This window comes from Macaca thibetana, chromosome 15, assembly GCF_024542745.1.
Source record: "Macaca thibetana thibetana isolate TM-01 chromosome 15, ASM2454274v1, whole genome shotgun sequence".
In the NCBI taxonomy this organism is placed as follows: domain Eukaryota; kingdom Metazoa; phylum Chordata; class Mammalia; order Primates; family Cercopithecidae; genus Macaca; species Macaca thibetana.
The window spans coordinates 93,308,236-93,328,298 of NC_065592.1; the positions used below are offsets into that span (position 1 = coordinate 93,308,236).

The 20,063-nt window shown below is 34.9% G+C and overlaps 1 long non-coding RNA gene across 2 annotated transcripts; it reads right to left on the reverse strand.

The window, feature by feature from the left end:
• Nucleotides 1–2,796: 2,796 nt before the first annotated feature.
• On the reverse strand, nucleotides 2,797–18,913 carry LOC126937348 (uncharacterized). Of its 2 annotated transcripts, XR_007719697.1 has the most exons (6): nucleotides 18,826–18,913; nucleotides 17,189–17,303; nucleotides 7,994–8,078; nucleotides 5,917–6,083; nucleotides 5,302–5,430; nucleotides 2,797–3,186 (listed from the first exon to the last, which is right to left on the reverse strand). It is a non-coding gene; the product is annotated as an uncharacterized LOC126937348 (long non-coding RNA). The 2 variants fall into 2 exon arrangements; XR_007719698.1 differs by lacking the exon at nucleotides 7,994–8,078.
• Between the last annotated feature and the right edge of the window lie 1,150 nt (nucleotides 18,914–20,063).

The window sequence follows — 20,063 nt, forward strand, 5'->3', positions numbered from 1 at the left end:
ATCTTGATGATGGTGATTATTTTATGGGTGCATAATTATATCAAAGTATTGTATGCTTTCAATGATATAATTTCTTGTATTTAAATTTTACTCAATAAAATTGTTAAATATGAAAAAATAAACAGAAAGTAATAACATATTTGGTCATACTGAGAGTTTTTGAAAGCTTGGGACTTAATTAATAGAACACCAAATATGAGAAATATAAAGCAATGACTAACTAATGCAAGAAAAGCAACTGATCATAAAGTGAAATTTAATTATGATATATGCTATATGTCCCTGTTGTGAATAATATTTAATTAAAATAAAATATAAAAATAAATATTGATTTATCAAGTCTTCAGATAATCACATTAAGAGGATTGAGAAATAGTTTGTATGGATGATGGTATAAATTAGTTAAATTACACTCTCGCAAAGTAAAAGGTTTATATAGTATAAGTCATAGAGTATATAGTATAGTTGTATAACATAAATGTCATAAATCAATAACAGCATAGCTATACTATTTATTAGGTGGAAATAAATGCCAGAAAAAGTAGCCTAAATGTTTATATGTAGCTGCATGTGAGGTGGAAGAATTGAGGTTTGAGAAGGGTGGACAGGAGTCTGCTGATTTTTATTATAAATTTTGAGGCATTATTTGAATTTTTAACCTATGTACTTGTATTGCTTTTATAAAAATAAAGCCTAATTATTTACAACCCTAAGAAGTTTGTAGTTCATTATGCAATTTTTTTAACATTATTGAAATTAAAATGTTTATTGCCTAAAGGAAGAAAACGTTAGTTCAGAAAAGAGCCATGTTGAATAATTCAAAGCTAAGCATTCTGGGTAACTGAAATTTTACTGTATTATTTTAGTTTTGTTCTTCATAGATTTCAACACTTCAGACTATTCTGAGATTCCTAATTCATTATACAAGGTTTATAGAATATGTGAGATTCTCAAGCACTAGAGAAATACAATTATTATTCCTATGAATGTGTCTAGTTTCTCAAGTCATAGGAAGGAGGTGGAATATTTAAAAATTGGTGCATTGGTATAGCAGTATCTGTAGACAGATATTTGAGTTCAATCTTTCAGTTTTATCATTGATATCACAGACATAGATTCCTACACTTTTTTTTTCTTTTTTTTTAAATTATTTTTATTATTATACTTTAAGTTCTAGGGTACATGTGCATAATGTGCAGGTTTGTTACATATGTATACTTGTGCCATGTTGCTGTGCTGCACCCATCAACTCGTCAGCACCCATCAACTCGTCATTTACATCAGGTATAACTCCCAATGCAATCCCTCCCCCCTCCCCCCTCCCCATGATAGGCCCTGGTGTGTGATGTTCCCCTTCCCGAGTCCAAGTGATCTCATTGTTCAGTTCCCACCTATGAGTGAGAACATGCGGTGTTTGGTTTTCTGTTCTTGTGATAGTTTGCTAAGAATGATGGTTTCCAGCTGCATCCATGTCCCTACAAAGGACACAAACTCATCCTTTTTTATGGCTGCATAGTATTCCATGGTGTATATGTGCCACATTTTCTTAATCCAGTCTGTCACTGATGGACATTTGGGTTGATTCCAAGTCTTTGCTATTGTGAATAGTGCCGCAATAAACATACGTGTGCATGTGTCTTTATAGCAGCATGATTTATAATCCTTTGGGTATATACCCAGTAATGGGATGGCTGGGTCATATGGTACATCTAGTTCTAGATCCTTGAGGAATCGCCATACTGTTTTGTATAATGGTTGAACTAGTTTACAATCCCACCAACAGTGTAAAAGTGTTCCTATTTCTCCACATCCTCTCCAGCACCTGTTGTTTCCTGACTTTTAATGATTGCCATTCTAACTGGTGTGAGATGGTATCTCATTGTGGTTTTGAATGAGATTCCTACGCTTTTTGTGTTAAACTTGTACTTCATGTCAATAACAAGTTTTCAGCATGTTTGTTTTTTTTTTGCTATACCAAACCATAAAAAGAGGAGAAAGAATGATGATCATATTACCTGGGAAAGATAATAGGACCAATTCAACTCAATACATAATATGGAGATGAGAAATAGATCTGATGTTTAAAAGTCAATAAAATTTAAGAAAATAACATTGTTCTTATTACTGTGCCCCAGGTGAAGTTAGATATTTTCTGTAAGAACATTTTGCAGAAAGAACATTTTAACTAGAGATGTAGTAAAGGTGTACAATGCAATTGAGTAAGAATTCTAATAAATTAAGCAACAAATTAGTTCAAATAATGGTATAACATATGCTCCATCCAAATTAATACTCAGTGCTAAAATTTTATTTGTGTGTATTTTCTACTTTTTATTTTCTCCATTGCCCTTGGTGTTTTGATTCGAATCCAGTTTTGTATATGCAGATTTGGTTATAATTTGCCTACTAGGATGACTTTTCTAACTCTTCTAGAAGGTCAGTAACATTAATTAGATTGTAAATGAATTACCTAGATGCATTCAAAGGGTTCTCAAAGTAAATACATTTATCATGTTATGAATTTTAGCCTCGAACCTGCATTGACTGACAAGCAGAAAAATATATAATTATGCATTATAACCTCAAATTACCAGCTTTCTACATGGGTCTGGCTGATGACAGAGGCTCAACCAGTTGGCATCAGCCAGCCTCTGTCTGCAAACTATACATGGGATCAACAGCAAAGATGTTAATTTCAAATATCTAATTTTCTAGCAACTGAGATCAATGATGAGTTCCCAGAATGGAACCATCCATTGAGGAGACCAATCAGCACCCTTAAATTCTATTAAATTGTGTGAATTGTGTATGCCGTCATTTCAGCAAAGAACTCATCCTGAGAAATGATAAATTGGACTCCAGCAAATATTGTTCTGGGTATAAGTACAGTAATCCTCAGGATTGTCAATACCAGAGCAACATGTAGAAAGCTGGTAATTCATGTTTACTGACAATGTTTTCTTTTAGATCAGTTAGCTAAGATGTCTGTCACTGCTCATGAGTTTGTATATATACTAACCATTGGCCACTTCTCTTTCCACTCTGTGTAAAACTTTGCCCATATCAGTGATCTTTCCAAATTGCTGTCTTTCAAAGCTATCCTTGTGTGGGGATGTTTTGGAACAGTTGTTTTTTGGCTTATCCACATACTAAGCCATCCTTTCCTTTTCAGTCAGCTGAGAGCCCCTATGGGATCACAAAAGGAGTGATGTTAGGGAGAGGCATGGGTGAAAGAGAGGTGGATAATATGAAGGTCTGAGTCACCAACTTGTACCTCTTATCTGTCCTGTCCAGTCCTGTTCATGCCCAATCCTCCACTTCCATCTTTCTATGGATTGTTGCTCAGCTTGCTAGATATTCTGACTTGATAAGTATGTTAGAATCCAGTTAATGATGGGCAGTTGTGGCCTTATGGTCACTTCATAACCATAGCCAAATCCTTCATCTTTATTGGAGCCCAATATTATTGCAGAAACTATTTTTCAACTGATGTATGATTTTTCACCGACAATGGCAAATTCTTACACTAAAATCCAAATAGTGTACATAGTGCTTCTCCTATTGGGGTTTATCTTAACTTCACATGCCATCTTTTCTTCCCACAAATATCATCAATGTTACATTTTCTTGATCATATAACCCAAACAGCAGGGCCTCCTGAACTGCAACCTGGACATGCTTCATAACCCTTTTCCACTCTTGTCCCTACTCAAATTCGGCAGCTTTCCATGCCATTTAATATATCAGAGGTATTGGTAAATCCAGGAGTTGAGTATGTTGCCTTTGGAACCCAGTGAAACCCACTGGGCATTATATGCTTCCTTCTTCATGGAAAGTAATGTGAGATGCAATGACGAGTCTTTTGCTTTCAAGAGTATGTCATAGAATGTCTCAGACCAATTGACCCCTAAATAGTTTACTAACATGATGAGCCACTTAAGCTTAATAGAATTAATCTCCCACCCTCTAAGGCATATATGTCTCAACAATGGCCTCAGCTTATTGGCTACTTCTTGATCATCTGGTTCAATTAGCATAGTGACATCAATATAGGCACCAGTGTCATGTTGTCTGAGATGCCCAAACAGCCCACATCACTTCAGACTATTATGACAGTAGGTGGGAGAGTTAATATAGCCCTGGGGCCTGTAAGGCCATAAATGTATATTCTTCTCTTCTAGGTGAATATGAACTGCTTCTGATCTCTTTATGGATAAGATGGAAAAGAAGCATTCATTTGTTCAATGGCCACATACCATGTTCCTGAGGTCATGTTAATCTGTTCTAGTATAAGTATTATATTTTGTCAGTATTGAGTTTACAATAGTCCATTGATTTACAGTAGTCTACTGTTTTCCTTCAGAGTTCATCTAGATTTTAAATGATCCATACTAGAAAAATAAATGGGAACATGAGGGGTTCCACTACCCCTGTATCCTTTTGTTTTATAGCTTTATGTCCTTAGGATAAAATATTGTATGATTTCCCATTCCTCTAAGATGAGAGCCTCTTTACATGCTACTAAGCAGGGCTTCTGGCTTTTATACTCAGTATTTAATTGCTGATTAAACACTCCCTGCTTTTTATAGCTTTTTCCAAACCATTAATCATGCTTAGCGCCAGCCACCCAATTTCACTCTTCTTATAGTTATTATTATCCCTTCCCCTCTCCCTCACACCCACAGATTTCTCAAATACTTGATAGATTGCCCCTTGCATGGTAGCTAGATATTAAAGTGGTCTCCCAGCAAAACACCTATCTCAGTATTCACACCCTTGTGTAGTCCTTTTCCCTGGAATCTGGATTGGTCCTATGACTTGCTTTTGACGAATTAAATACAATGGGAGTGTTGCTACATAGTTTTAGATGTAAGGCTCTAAGAAGATTTTTATCTTCTGCCTGGGCCTCTCAGAACACTAGCTCTTAGATCATTCTCTGATCCTAGACCTCATGTCACATGAAGCCCAAACCACAAGCAGAGACCACATTCCCTCAGAGACCACTTCAAAGCCCCACCTGAGCTCCCAGCCAACAGAGCATATCAACTGCCAGCCAGGTGAGTGAGCCACCTTAAACATCTAGCCCAACTGAACTGTCAGATGTTGGCAGTTGCAGTCAACACCAGAGAGCGACAGCATGGGAGCTCCTAAATTATAACTCTCCAGCTAAGCCCAGGCAACCAAAAAACCCTGTTTTAAAGCATAAAATTTGGGGTAGTTTGTTAAACAACAGTAACTAAAACAACTGGCATATTCTTCTTTATTCACTATTGATAAAAATTTTAACTATTAAAGACTTACTTTGTGCAAGGAGGTATGCATGTTCCAGCTACCATCAGTGATGGAGTCGTCATCACTAGCCAATTGATATGTGATTCACTCCTGCATCTCATCTTAGTATCTGTACCATCACACCACTCTTGGTACCAGCTGATAAAGTTTGGGTTTTCCAGGAAGCAGGTTTTAAAGACACATATTAGAGTACATAGAATATATTAGGAGTTCTCTTAGGGACAAGAGATACAGAGAGAAAGGGAAAAGGAAGGAAGAGAAGATAACTAGGCAGAAATGTTGGGGGATGTTGTGGTCTCAACAAAGACCACAATTAAATTCATAGAAAGCTCTGAAGCTATGAAAGCTTTTCAGAGTTGTCACTTGTTGTGCAGAGTGGGTTAATCTTTATGTTCCTCCAGAGAGCAGTTAATGAAAGTAGGTTGCCCCTGACAAAAGGGCATATGGAAATTGCCAAAGGAAATGTCCTGAGGACACTGACAGCTGAAGGCATTCAGTCACCAGAGCTCTGGCAGCTGGGAAATAAGTCCCAAAGGGAAGATCCAGGTAGTTTCTTATAGCATCCCCAACACCAACCTTCTCTCTTCTTTGCCTATTAACTTTTAACCAATATTCAGATGTTACCTCAGGTGTATGTTCCATCAGCACAGATTTCTTCACTCTCACATAATGTACGTAGATATCTCCTCTACATGTTCCAAAGGCATCTTCTTCTTGTGTTACTATGGTGCTTATACAATTCTATTATAGTTGATTATTTTCTTGTCTTAGACTAGACCAGACTACAAGCTCTAAGAGAGAAGAGAATTTGTGTATATTTTTTTGTATAAACAATGATAATTACAATGCTGGAAATATAGTAATCCTTAAAAAATATGGATAGAGAAAATAGTCAAGCATTGCAAGTGCATAATGGTATGGCTATTTAACCACTGTTAAATCACAGATAACCATCTTCTCTCTGCCTCCCTCCCAGGCCGTATGACTTTGATTAAGCAGGTGCTAATTTAAAGGGTAGTGGATTTGCAGTTTCAGAGTGCTTACTTCAATGTAATCCCAGGGGTGTGCTCACAGCTTTTCACTGTCTTTGAGTTTCCTGAATCCCTTTGCAACCCAGTGAAACCCAAATAATAAATGTTTCCTGAATCAGAGACTTTTAAAAAGTGGAATGTAGAGTGTAAAACATTCTCAAAAGAATCCAGCCTATAAGACTAATGTTTGATAAATGTACTAAGCAGGATAAGGTAAGCCTGTGATGAATGAAAATGATTACACTGTTATTATTACATTTATTTTTATAATTTGAAGACCATATGAACTTTTATTATTGAATATATGTTTATAAGTAATAAACATCATAAGTATAAAAGTAAGCAATTTAAAATATGCCCATACTACTACTCATCCACAGCTAGAAAAATAAATATTAATACATAAAGATGTAAATAGGTAGGTAGATATTATTTTAAATTAAAATATATTGAGTTCTTTAGGATGGCATCTTTTAATGCAAAAGCATATGTGATATGCTTAAGAGTATGCTCTTAGTCAATAAGAATCTGTTGAAAAATATTGAGTCAAAAAGTAATGTTATCAGATTCTGTTGACTGGAACTTTTAGTGATCTAGTTTATCTATTTTTGTTGCTGTTGTTGCTTGTGCTTTTGGTGTTATTCTAAGAATTCATTGATAAATCCAAGGTCATTAAGATTTACTCCTATTTTCTTCTAAGAGTTCTGTAGTTTTAGCTCTTAGATTTGAATCTTTGAGTTAATTTTTGTATATAATGTGAAGTGTGAGTCCAATTTTGTTTTTTACACATGGTTAGTCAGTTATCCAAGCACTATTTGTTGAAAAAGCTATTCTTTCCCCCATCGAATAGTCTTGGCACATTTGCCAATAACTAATTGACCACAGACACATGGGTTTATTTTAGACTCTAGATTCCATTCCACTGATCTAGCTGTGTATCCTCAAGCCATACCATACTTTCTCAATTGCTATTTAATTGCAGTAAGTTTGCAAATAATGAAGTATTATTTATTTATTATTATTTGTTATTAGTATAACAAAGTCCTCCAACTTTGTTCCTTTTCAAGTTTGTTGGGTTATTATGTGTTTCTTGGAATTTTAGATGAATGTGGAATCAACTTGTTAGTTTCTACAAAAATTCAGCTGGGATTCTGATAGGATTGTGTTGAATCTGTAAATCAATTGGGGAAGTATTGCCAACTTAAAAAAATTCAATCCATGAATATGAGGCTCTTTTTTTTAATTTTGATTATTTAATTTTTAACACAGTTTCATAGTTTTCAAAGTATAAGTTTCATACTTCTTTTGCTAAATTTGTTTCTAAATACTTTATTATTCTTAATGATACTATAAGTGGAATTTTAAAGGACACTATAAAAAAATAAAAAGACAGCCCACAAATTGGGTGAAAATATTTGCAAATCTTATGAGGCACTTTTTTTTTTTTTTTCTTTTTGAGACAGTGTCTTGCTCTGTCACCCAGGCTGGAGTACAGGGGTGTAATCTTGGCTCACTGCAATGTCCACCTCATAGGTTCAAGCAATTCTCCTGCCTCAGTCTCTCAACTAACTGGGATTACAGGTGCACACCACCATGCCCTGCTAATTTTTGTATTTTTTGGTAGTGACAAGGTTTAGCCATGTTGACCAGGCTGGTCTTAAACTCCTCACCTCGAGTGATCCACCTGCTTTGGCCTCCCAAACACTGGGATTACAGGCATAAGCCACCACACCCGGCCTGATGAGGCACTTTTATCTAAAATAAAGAGAAAACTATTGTAACTCAAAAATATAAATAACCCAATTAAAAATAAGCAAAGGACATAAATAGATATTTCTCCAGAGAAGGTATATAAATGGCCAATATAGACATAAAAAGGTGCTCAACATCATTAGCAATGAGAAAAACACAAATAAAAACCACAATGAGATACCACATCATACTCAATAGGATGGCCATAATTTAAAAATCAGAAAATAACCAGTGTTGGTAAGGATGTGGAAAAAAATTGAAACCCTCACACACTAAGCGGGAATGCAACATGGGACAGCTGCTTAGGATAACATTCTGGTAGTTCCTCAAAAGGCTGAATGTAGAGTTACCATATGACTCAGGAATTTCATTCCTAGGTAAATACCCAACAGAAGTGAAAACATGTCCACATAAAAACTTATATGCAAATATTTAGAAAAGCATTATTTAAAATAGTCAAAAGGTGGAGATATTTCATATGACCATCAACTGACAAATGGCTAAAGAAAATGTGTTACATCTATACAATAGACTATTATTCCACTTTTTAAATATTATTTTTATTATCAATAAAAAGAAAGTGTGACATGGCTGAATCTTGAAACATTATGCTAAGTAAGAGAAAACAGTCACAAGAGACCATATATGATATAATTCCATTTATATGAAATGTCTAGAGCAGACCAATCTACAAAGACAAAAATTAGATTAGTAGCTATCCAGGTTGGAAGATAGTGGTGGGAAGTGATAGATAATGGGCATGGGCATTTTTATGAGGTGATAAAAATGTGCTAAAATTGATTGTCACAATACTTGCAGAGAATTATGAATATACTAAAAATCATTCAATTGTACACTACAAATATGTAAATTTTGACATGTGAATGTTAATTACATTTCAGCACAGCCATTACTTAAAAAAAATTAGATGAAAAAAAATTAGGACTTCCACTTTCAGCTGCAACACATAAATAGCTTCTAAGTCATCACTACCACCCTCATAACAACAAAAAACTGAACAAACTGAAAACCAATGACTTTTCTCAATCATCAGAGAACTGGTATCACAGGGCAAACCACAACCCCCCAATCTTCAGAGAGAGGAGAATACCTCAAACCACAGTTAAAATCAGCTTCCTAGGAGCAGAGAAGTTCCTGAAGGCAGTAACTGATAGAAATAATTAAATGGTAATTTTGATAAATTGTTGAAGGGTGAGCATAGGCTAGCTTGAGAGTTAAAAATTCTGGGGATATTTTCCTTTGGAATTTGTAATTTTCAAGCTAGATTATACTCAGCCTTTAGCAATTCATCAAAATTACTATTTAAGTGTTTGTCTTTGTCTGTTCAAGCTGCTGTTACAACAAACTGCTATAAACTGTGTGGTTTGTAAACAACAGAAATTTATTTCTCACAGTTCCAGAGGCCAGAGAGTCCAATGTCAACGTGCTGGCATACATAGTTTTGGGCCCCCTTTCTGGTTCATAGACAGCCACCTTCTTGCTGAGTTCTCTTATGGCAAAAGGAGCGAGGGAGCTCTCTGGGGCATCTTTTATAAGGGCAGTAATCCTATTTATAAAGGCTCTGAATGAAAGGACATATTCAGTCTATGTCAGTATTCCTATCAGTTACCGACTCTGGGAGGAGGAGGAAATGATGAGTTGCTAATCAATGGCTATGGTTTCAGTTATACAAGATAAATAGGTTCTAGAAATCTGCTGTAAAACATCATACCTACAGTTATCAAGACATATTGCACAATTAAACCTTTGTTAAAAGAATAGATCTAATGTTAAGTGCTCTAACCACAATAAGATAAAATTTAAAATTTGGCAAAGGTAAACTTTTAAAATACATTTATAGGTATGTCTTTCAGGTACATTTCTTATTCATGTCTTTTGTCCTAATTTTCATTGAAATTGTTGTCTTGTGCTCTTTATATATCAATACTATTAATTCCTATATCATAGGTGTTGTGAATATGTTTCCTAATTGATCATATGCTGTTAAACTTAAAAAAAAAAATCTAAGCAGTTCAGTCTTGGGTGGAATCTCCACGCTTTTGTGAATTTTAGCTCCAAGAACCCTACTAGGCCCTCAAAGTGAAAATATGAGAAAAAACACCCTCCTGTTTCAGGCAGGAGGAATACAAAAGTAAGCATTTTGAAATATATTCAGAGGTTCTCCATAAGAAAGGCTTATCCTGTCAAAAACCGTTAAATACCAGAGCCAACACTAGCCTTCATGTCTAGAGAGGTTTAAAAAAAAACAAAAAACAAAAACAGACTAAGAAATCTATTGGAGAGTTACAGCCCAGGGACTAAAGCCCAGTAAAAACTGACATAATCGTAAGATTATGGAATGTTTTCCCCTCCAAGATCACCACATCAGCAGGGCTTCAGTATAAGGATGGTAGATTAAAATCAAAAGACCTTAAAGACATATTTAAAATTTTTAAAAAATTTTTTAATTTAAAAATTCTTAGGAACACAAACAAAACAGGGAATGAAAGAAATAAACTGAAGGAACCTAAATCCTCTCTCACATTCATCTATAGAAACATGAAAAAAGGGCAAGCTCCTGGGTAGATCAATATAAAGCTTCACACTGAAGGCATAGTTACCTCAGTTGCTATTATCTGATCCATAATGTCCAGCTTCCAACAAAAAATTACAAGGTATGTGAAAAGGCAAGAAAAACACAGTCTGAAGAGACAATACAAGCATCAAAACCAGACTCAGATATAACACAGATAGTATAATTATTAGAGAAGGTCTCTTTAAAAACTGTGATAAATACGTTAAGGACTCTAATGGAAAGATATGACAAATGAAAGAACAGATGAACAGAAAAAAAAAACTCTTAAGAATCAAAAGGAAATGTAAAAAAGCAAAAGCAGCACACATATGTTTACTGCAGCATTGTTCACAATAGCAAAGACTTGGAACCACCCCAAATGCCTATCAATGATAGACTGGATAAAGAAAATGTGGCACATATACACCATGGAATACTATGCAGCCTTGAAAAAGGATGAGTTCATGTCCTTGCAGAGACATGGATAAAGCTGGAAACCATCATTCTCAGTAAACCAACACAGGAACAGAAAACCAAACACCACATGTTCTCACTCATAAGTGGGAGCTGAACAATGAGAACACATGGACACAGGGAGGGGAACATCAAACACTGGGGCCTATTGAGGGGTCAGGACTAGGGGAGGGACAGCATTAGGAGAAATATCTAATGTAGATGATGGGTTGATGGGTGCAGCAAACCACCATGGCACATGTATACCTAGGTAACAAACCTGCATGTTCTGCACATGTATCCCCAAATTTAAAGTATAATAATAAAAAAATGCAGCAAAAAAGAAAAGCAGTATAACAAAAATGAACACCTATTTCAATATACTGAACACAGCCAAGAAAAGAATCAGTGATTTTGAAGACACATCAATAATAACTTTCCAAAGTGAATTTTAAAATGAAAAAAAAAAAAAAATTAAAGGAACAGAATATCCAAAAACTATGGGGCAATATAAAAAAGGTATAAAATGTCTGTAATTGGAAAAGAGGAGAAGAGAGATAGGAGAAAAAAATTTAAAGTAATACAAGCTGAGACTTTTCAAAAATTAATGATATACATCAAACCACAGATCTGAGAAGCTCCAAAAAATCCAATCAGGATAAACAGAAGAAAAAAACAGCCTATACCTGGGAATATCATATTCAAATTTCAGAAAACCAAAGAAAAGGAGAGTGTCTTGAAAGAAGTAAGAAGGGGAGGGAATAAGCATTTTACTTATTAGACGGTCAAGGAAAAGAACTGCACTTGACTTCTCGTCAAAAAACATGAAAACAAGAAAAGAGCAGAGTGAAATATTTACAGCGCTGAAAGGAAGACAAACACCACCCTAGAAATCTATATCTAGTGAAATTATCCTTCAAAAGTAAGAGAAAATAAAGACTTTCTCAAACAAAAGCTGAGAGAATTTATCACCAATATACCTCCCCGACAAGAAAATATTAAAATCCTGAGGGAGAAGGGAAATGACGCAGGTCTAAAACTTGGATCCACATAAAGGAAGGAAAAGCATAAGAAAAGAAATAAGTAAAAATAAAATAGATTCCTTCTCTCTTCTTGTTAACCCACCTAACAGATAATCATTTGTTCAAAACAAAAACAATAACGTATTGGGTGATTATAGCATATGGATAAGTGAAATGAAAGACAACAACCTTATAAGATTAGGGAGGGAGGAACCAGGAATGCTATATTGTAAGGTGCCTGCACTGTCCCTCACATGTTATTTGCAAGTGAATTTAGATTAGTTTTAAATGTATTTTGCAAACTCTAGTGCAGCCACATAAAAGTATTTAAAAAGAAATAGAATTAATATGTCATGAAGAAGATATAATCGAGGCATATAAAATGCTCAGTCAAAACCAGAGAAGGCAGAAAAAGAGGGAAGATAAAAGAAACAAGTGAAATGAACAGATAACATTTACAAGGCCGGGCGCGGTGGCTCACGCCTGTAATCCCAGCACTTTGGGAGGCCGAGGCGGGCGGATCACAAGGTCAGGAGATCGAGACCACGGTGAAACCCCGTCTCTACTAAAAATACAAAAAATTAGCCGGGCGCGGTGGCGGGTGCCTGTAGTCCCAGCTACTCAGGAGGCTGAGGCAGGAGAATGGCGTAAACCCAGGAGGCGGAGCTTGCAGTGAGCCGAGATCGCGCCACTGCACTCCAGCCTGGGCGACACAGCGAGACTCCGTCTCAAAAAAAAAAAAAAAAAAAAAAAAAAAAAACATTTACAAACATGGTACATATTAATACAACTTTGTAACAATCGTTTTATGTTTTAATACTGGTCTAAATATTACCAATTAAAAGATGGAGTCTAGCTTTAAATATGAAGACACAGACAGATTAAAAGTAAAGGAATGTATTTTTAAAACATGTTAATACTAATCAAAGGAAAGCTAGAGTAGCTATATTAATCTCAGACAAAAAACACTTCAGAGTGAGGAAAATGATGGGGTACAAAGAAGGTTATTACATAAATGACAAAGGGGTCAATTCTCCAAAGTAAAACAGTTCTTAATGTGTATGTACTTAACAACAGAGCATCAAAATACATGAGGCAAAAAACTGATAGAACTGCAAGGAGAAATAGATGAATTCACTGTGATAGTTGGAGACTTCGACACCTTTCTGTCAGTGATTGATAGGTTTAGAAGTTAAAAAATGAGCAGGGATAGAGTTGACCTGAACATGAGTTTCAATGAACTTGATCTATTCAGTATTCACAGGATACTTTATCCAATGACTCCAATGACAGAGGAATACAAGTTATTGTTTTGTTTTGTTTTGTTTTTGAGTCAGGGTCTCACTCCGTCACCCACACTGGAATGCAGTGGTGCAATCTCAGCTCACTACAACCTGTGCCTCTCAGGTTCAAGCAATTCTCTGCCTCAACCTCCCAAGTATCTGGGATTACAGGTACCCGCCACCACGCCCAGCTAGTTTTTGTCTTTTTAGCGGAGATGGGGTTTCTCCATCTTGGCCAGGCTGGTCTTGAACTCCTGACCTCATGATCCACCCACCTCAGCCTTCCAAAGTGCTGGGATTACAGGCGTGAGCCACCACACCTGGTTCACAAGTTATTCTTAAGCTCACATGGAAACATTCACCAAGATAGACCACATTCTGGGTTTAATAAGTTTAAAGGAATAGAAACTATACAAACCTGAACAAATGTAAAAGAATGGGTACTATGTAAAGTATGTTATCAGACCACAATGGAATTAAACTAGAAGTCAATAAAAATTATCAGGAAAATTCAAAAATATTTGGCCATTATATAACATACTGCTCCATAATGTAGGGATTGAAGATGAAATCTTAAGAGAATTTTTGACATATTTTAAACGAAATAAAAATGAAAATACAACTTATCAAAATTTATGGGATGCAGCAAAAGCAGTGATTAGAGGGAAATTTATAGTATTCATTGCATATATTAAAAAAGAAGAAAGATCTAAAATCAATAAACTCCCACATTAGAATATGAGACATAAAGAACAATCTAAACCTCAAATAAGCAATAATAAGAATTATAGCAGTAGCCAATAAAATTTAAAATGTAAAATCACTAGAAAAAAAAATCAATGAAACCAAATTTGGTGGGTTTTTATTTGTTTTGTTCTTATTTTTAAATCAATCAAATAGACAAAATTCCAGCTAGGCTATCCAATAAAAAGTTGGAGAATAAATAAATAAATTATTAATATCAGAAATGAAAGAATGGTTATCACTACTGGTCTTATGAATAGTAAAAAAGATTATAAAGGAATATTATGAACAACACTGTCTATAAATTTGATGACAGATGAAATGAATTTTTTGGATACACAAACTATCAAAACTTATAAGAGAAATAAGTAATCTGAATAGGCCTATATCTATAAAAGAAATTGAATCAATAATTAATAACCTGTCAATAATGAATGCACAGGCTCAAATGGTTGTACTGATTAATTCTACTAATTTAAGGAAGAAATTATACCAAATTTATACATGCTCTTTCAGACTATCGAAGCAGAGTTAACACATTTTACTCATTCAATGAGGCCAGAATTACCCTAATAATAAAACCAAAGACATTACAGGAAGGGAAAACCACAGACTAGTATTTCTCATGAACATAGATGCAAAATTTCTAAACAAAATATTAGCAAATCTAATCCAACAGGTTTAAAATAGTGTATAATTATACATTATAACCATATGGAAGGACAAAAGACCTAGAATAGCCAACATAAAACAGAAGATGATGAGGAGGAGGAGCCAAGTAGGAAGACTGAGAATACTCGACTTCAATACTTTCTTTGATGCTGCAATAATTAAGCCAATGTGATGAGAAAGAATAGACAAACAGGTCAATACAACAAAATAGAAAGCCCAGAAATATACCTACACATACCAAGTCAACTAATCTTTCTTGAAGGAACAAAAGCAATTCAATGGAGAAATGATAGTCTTTCAAATAAATTGTACTAGAAAAGTTGTGCATCCGTACATTAAGGAAATGAATAAAGACAAAGACTTTATTCCTTACATAATAATTAACTCAAAATTGATCGTATACCTGAATTTAAAGTTCAAAACTATGAAACCTGAAACTATGAAACTAAGAAATAACACTGGAGAAAATCCAGGTGACCTTTGTTTTGGTGAGGAAATTTTAGATGTAACACTAACACCATGATAGATGATAGAAAAAAATTGATAAGTTGGACTTTATTAAAATAAAAACCTCTGCTCTATGAAAAACACTATTTAAAAATGAAAAGACAAGTCACAGACTGGGAGAAAATATTTGCAAAACACATGTCTGATAAAGAATTTGTAACCAAAACATGTAAGGATTCTTAAAACTCAGCAATAACGAAATAGGAAATTCAATTAAAAATGGACAGAAGATCTGAACAGACATCTAACCAAGGAAGATATAGTAAATAAGCACACACAAAAACACTCAAAATTATAGGTCACTAGGGAATAAAATATTAAAACGGCAATGAGATACCACCACACACCTATTACAATGGTTAGAATTCAAAATACTGACAATATTAAATGCTTGCGAGGATGTAGAACAACAGGAACTCTTATGTATTGCTGTGGAAATGCAAAATGATATAGCCACTCTAGAAGAAAGTTTGAGTCTTACAAACCTAAACATAACCATATCATATAATCTAGCAGTTGAAGTTCTAGGTATTTACCAAGTTAAATTCAAAGCAAAAGCATGCCTGGAGATTTTAATCACAGCTTTATTTATACTCACCAAAAACTGGAAGCAATCACCATGTCCTTCAATATGCGAATGAAGAGATCAGCATTCAGACATCATATAGTGGAATACTATTCAGTGCTAAGAAGAAATGAGCTACCAAGCCATGAAAAGAGATGAAGGGACCTTACGTGCATATTGCCAAGTGACAGAAGCCAGTCTGAAAAGGCAGCACAACGTATGATTCCAATTATATGACATTATAGGAAAGTCAAACCTACAGAGGCAGTAAAAAATCAGTGGTTGCTGCGGGCTCACAGTGGGGCTGTGACATAAGTTAGTAAAGAACTGGAAATTCCTAGAGCAGTAAAACTACTCTGTATAATACTGTAAGGGGTGGTTACATGACATCATGCATTTGTGAAAGCCCATAGAACTGTAATATACAAAGAGCAAATCCAAATTTAAATCATGGACTTTAGTTCATCATAATGTATCAATATTGGCTTATTACAACAAACCACATGACTATAAAATATTCATAACTGTAGAAATTGTGGGGCAGGGGTGAGAATATGAGAATACTCTGTACTCTCTGCTCATTTCTTCTGTAAATTTAAAACTATTTTTAAAAATGTTTATTGATTTAAAAACAAGATTAACATGTGATGAATACAGAAATAAACTGCAGAAGCTTCAAGAAGAAAGGCAAGGAGACCAGTTAGGTAACATTAGAGAATGATGGTGGTGCTCTGAAATATGGTAGGTACAATAAGCATGAATTAAAATTGAAAAATTCCAAAGACTGTGATGATGTAGAGTCAATCAAATTGTCGAGAGAGAGAGAGAGAGAGAGAGAAAGTTAAAGGGTAGACAGGAAGTTGTGACAGATAAAGAGAAGACAAGTTGATCCCTCAAGTTTCTGGCTTGAAAAAAAAAGTTATCTTCAGCAATCACCCACCACTATTATATTAGAAAGAAATAACCATAGGTGATATGGGTATTTATCTTGCTAAGAATCAGCAAACATTGCCACTAATTTTGCTAAAAATAATAGATTGGAACTATTTTATGTTCCAATGTTTTCTATGGCATTTCACAGGCTTATAGAGACAGTATTCTATGGTTATGATGAAAGATTCTTGATACGGAACAGTGCCTAAATCATTTGCTTTTGTAGTCAGACCTTTAGAAACATGGATTTTGATCAGTTCTTCTCATGTTGGGTATAGTAAAATTAATTGCTGTTGACTCCATTGGCAATTTAAGTCTGCTTTTAAACAGACTTTAGCAATGGTAAGGTGATCAGTTACCTGTGATTTCAAGAAAGGAGATTCTGAGACATGTTGTGGAGCAGCAGAGCCATCTTTTTAATCTCCAAGCCTTTTTGTCATTGCTCACACTCCTGTTGTCAAAACCTGTGATGAACTGAGGAGAAAAGATATATTGGTGTGTTTTCCTGTCATATAAGACAAGATACAAAGGAATGGATGCTTGAAATACTCATTAATAAGACATGGGTTGTCAGTATCATATAGCAGGGCAGGCTAAATCCATTATGATTAAGGTAAGGGCCCTCATCTTAAAGGTAATTTGCACTAAAAGGTAGACAAAGAGCCAAAGACTCTTAACCTTACTTGCATTTGAAGGTCTTGGAAGAAAAAAAGAAGAGGCACTATTTTGTTTCATGGTATTGGTTTGTAGAAAATGTGCTCTCTCTCTCTCTCTCTCTGTGTGTGTGTGTGTGTGTGTGTCTCTCTCTCTCCCCCGGTGTGTGTGTTTGTGTGTGTGTGTGTGTGGTGTGTATGTGTGTGTGTGAGAGAGTGTGTGTGCATGCGCATGTATACTTATGCCTGCCAGCAAAGATAAAAGTCAGAAGTAGAGATCTACTTTCTCCCCTAGTTTTCACTTAATATGAACTGCATGATTATTCAGTAAAAAAAGCATTAAATTCAGTCAATATTTTTGGACTACTGTGAGGAATCCATAGAAATAGAAACATGACACATTTTCCTTGATGACATTAATTTCAAATTTTTGCTCAAATGATCAAATAAGCCATGTTAGAGTTAGCTGAGTTTAAACTTGGCTGAGTTTAGTCTAACAGAGCTGACTTCATAGAAGAGATTTCCTGTGAAACATCAAATTAAATTCATCCATATTTGTGGACAAAATTCTCAATAAGTTAGGATTTGATTCATCTACACACAAAGAAAACCCTATTACAGTAAGGTTTAAGTTTGCTTACAGAAAAAGAAGTCCAGAAAGAGTAGCCCTTGTGTATATTAATTTTTGAGAAATGTTTTTCAAGTGAAATCATTTATCTTATTTCTCAGATATCTTCTAATGCAAATATAAGTCTTTTAAAAATATTTCTCACAGATTTCTCTATTGACTTCAAATCTATTCCTTATTTCCAGGTTCCACATGTATGTTGTCATAAATCCAACTTAGCCAAAGGACTGTTTATGTATTTTAGCACAGAATCAAGATACTTTCTTCCCTCTCTATAACAAAACTCTCTTTCTAGAGCCTCTGGTATGGAACAGCAGGAAATAATTTTAAGAAACTCTCAAAGACTGAAATTCCATAGGTCACTTTGACAGTGTCAGAATTCTAGTGTTAATTTCCAAAGTTCACTCAAATACTTCACAATCACTCACATCTGATTCCTAATCACAGCAATTTCTGAAAGGTGATTCGTATCTACCTAGATGCTTTCAAAGTAAAAGATATCTAGGATAAAAACTCTTTGATAATACCAACCAGACAACTTTTAAAATGTTTGAATTCAGACACAAGAATCCAATTCCACAAAAATGAAATGTAAGATTAAAACCATCTGACTTCACCATATTTCACATTAACTAAGCCCCAGCTCAGCAAAAGTCAAGAACATAACTAAACTCACTTTTAATAATATTTTTTTTTCTAATCAGCTAATACTTACCCAGTGCTCTAATAAGTTGACAGGCTCCCTTCATATACATTGGTAAGTCATATTTATAATGAAAATAAAGTCTTTAATTCTGGGATCTGGGGAAATAAATAGTATAAGTCTTAAGGATGGTTAAAATAATAGGGGCCTGGAAAAGTGTGTTATGAGAAAGCTATGACTGTTGAAAGAGCTAAGAATTTTTAACAGGGAGAGAGATAACACCAGGTCAGGGGATAGGGAAGAGATACACAGTAAATAACTATCTAGTTATTTTTGAGGTAAATTTTTTTTTTTTTTTTGGCAAAGCAAATGATGACACTCCCTACTTAAAAGCCTCATTGTATTCCCAGTGTATATTATTGCTAATCACATGTGGGCCTGTAACCACTCAGGCCACATCTTGTACCACTTGTTTTTGTGCCCACTTTTGTCAGATCTGTAACGCTGAACCATTTCTGATGATGTTCCCAGAGAGGACTTTGATGACCATGTTCCTAAAAGGAGTGTTCCATCTCTGTAGGCACTTTTTTTAGGTACTACCTTTTTTATTTCCTTCTCTCTCAGTATTATCTTCTTTATTTGTTCATTGACTCGCTTCGTCTTTGCCTTTGCACTAGAATGTACGCTCAATGAGGTGAGGGAATCTTTGCTTTTATTTACATTTGCATTATTAAGATCCAGAACAGTGGTGCATAGAAGGTGCCCAGTAAATATTTATTGAATTAATCAATTATATCAGAAGGTAGAATTCATTCCAATGGAAAATAAAGGGTGATACATTTTCTTTCCATATGAGAAAGAACAGGATAGTAATCTGTGAAGGTAAAAATGCAGTGGTTTCTCATGAAAGTGCTGAAGCCCAGACTGAAGATGACTTACGTAGAGTTGCTTTAGAAGCAAGTTGGAAATCAGTGGCAAAACTAAACAAACCAATCTCAAATATCCCTTCCACAGTATGATTCTATGATACAAAATAAATGGACTATGCTGTGAGTTCCTTGAGTGGAGGGGCATTGTCTTATTCATTTTTATACTCCCAGTGAAATACCTGGCTCAAATATATTAAATGAGAAAGTCATTTTGAAGTTAATCAATATTTCCAGACTTATTTATTCTCTGTGTAGCCATCAGAGTCTAGTAAGGACAGAGAAGCCCCACCAGTAATTTGAACAGTGAATGTAGAACTGTTAACTGTGGTGGTTAAGCAGAGTAGAATGTGGTTAACAACTGATGAAGAAGAAGAGAATTCT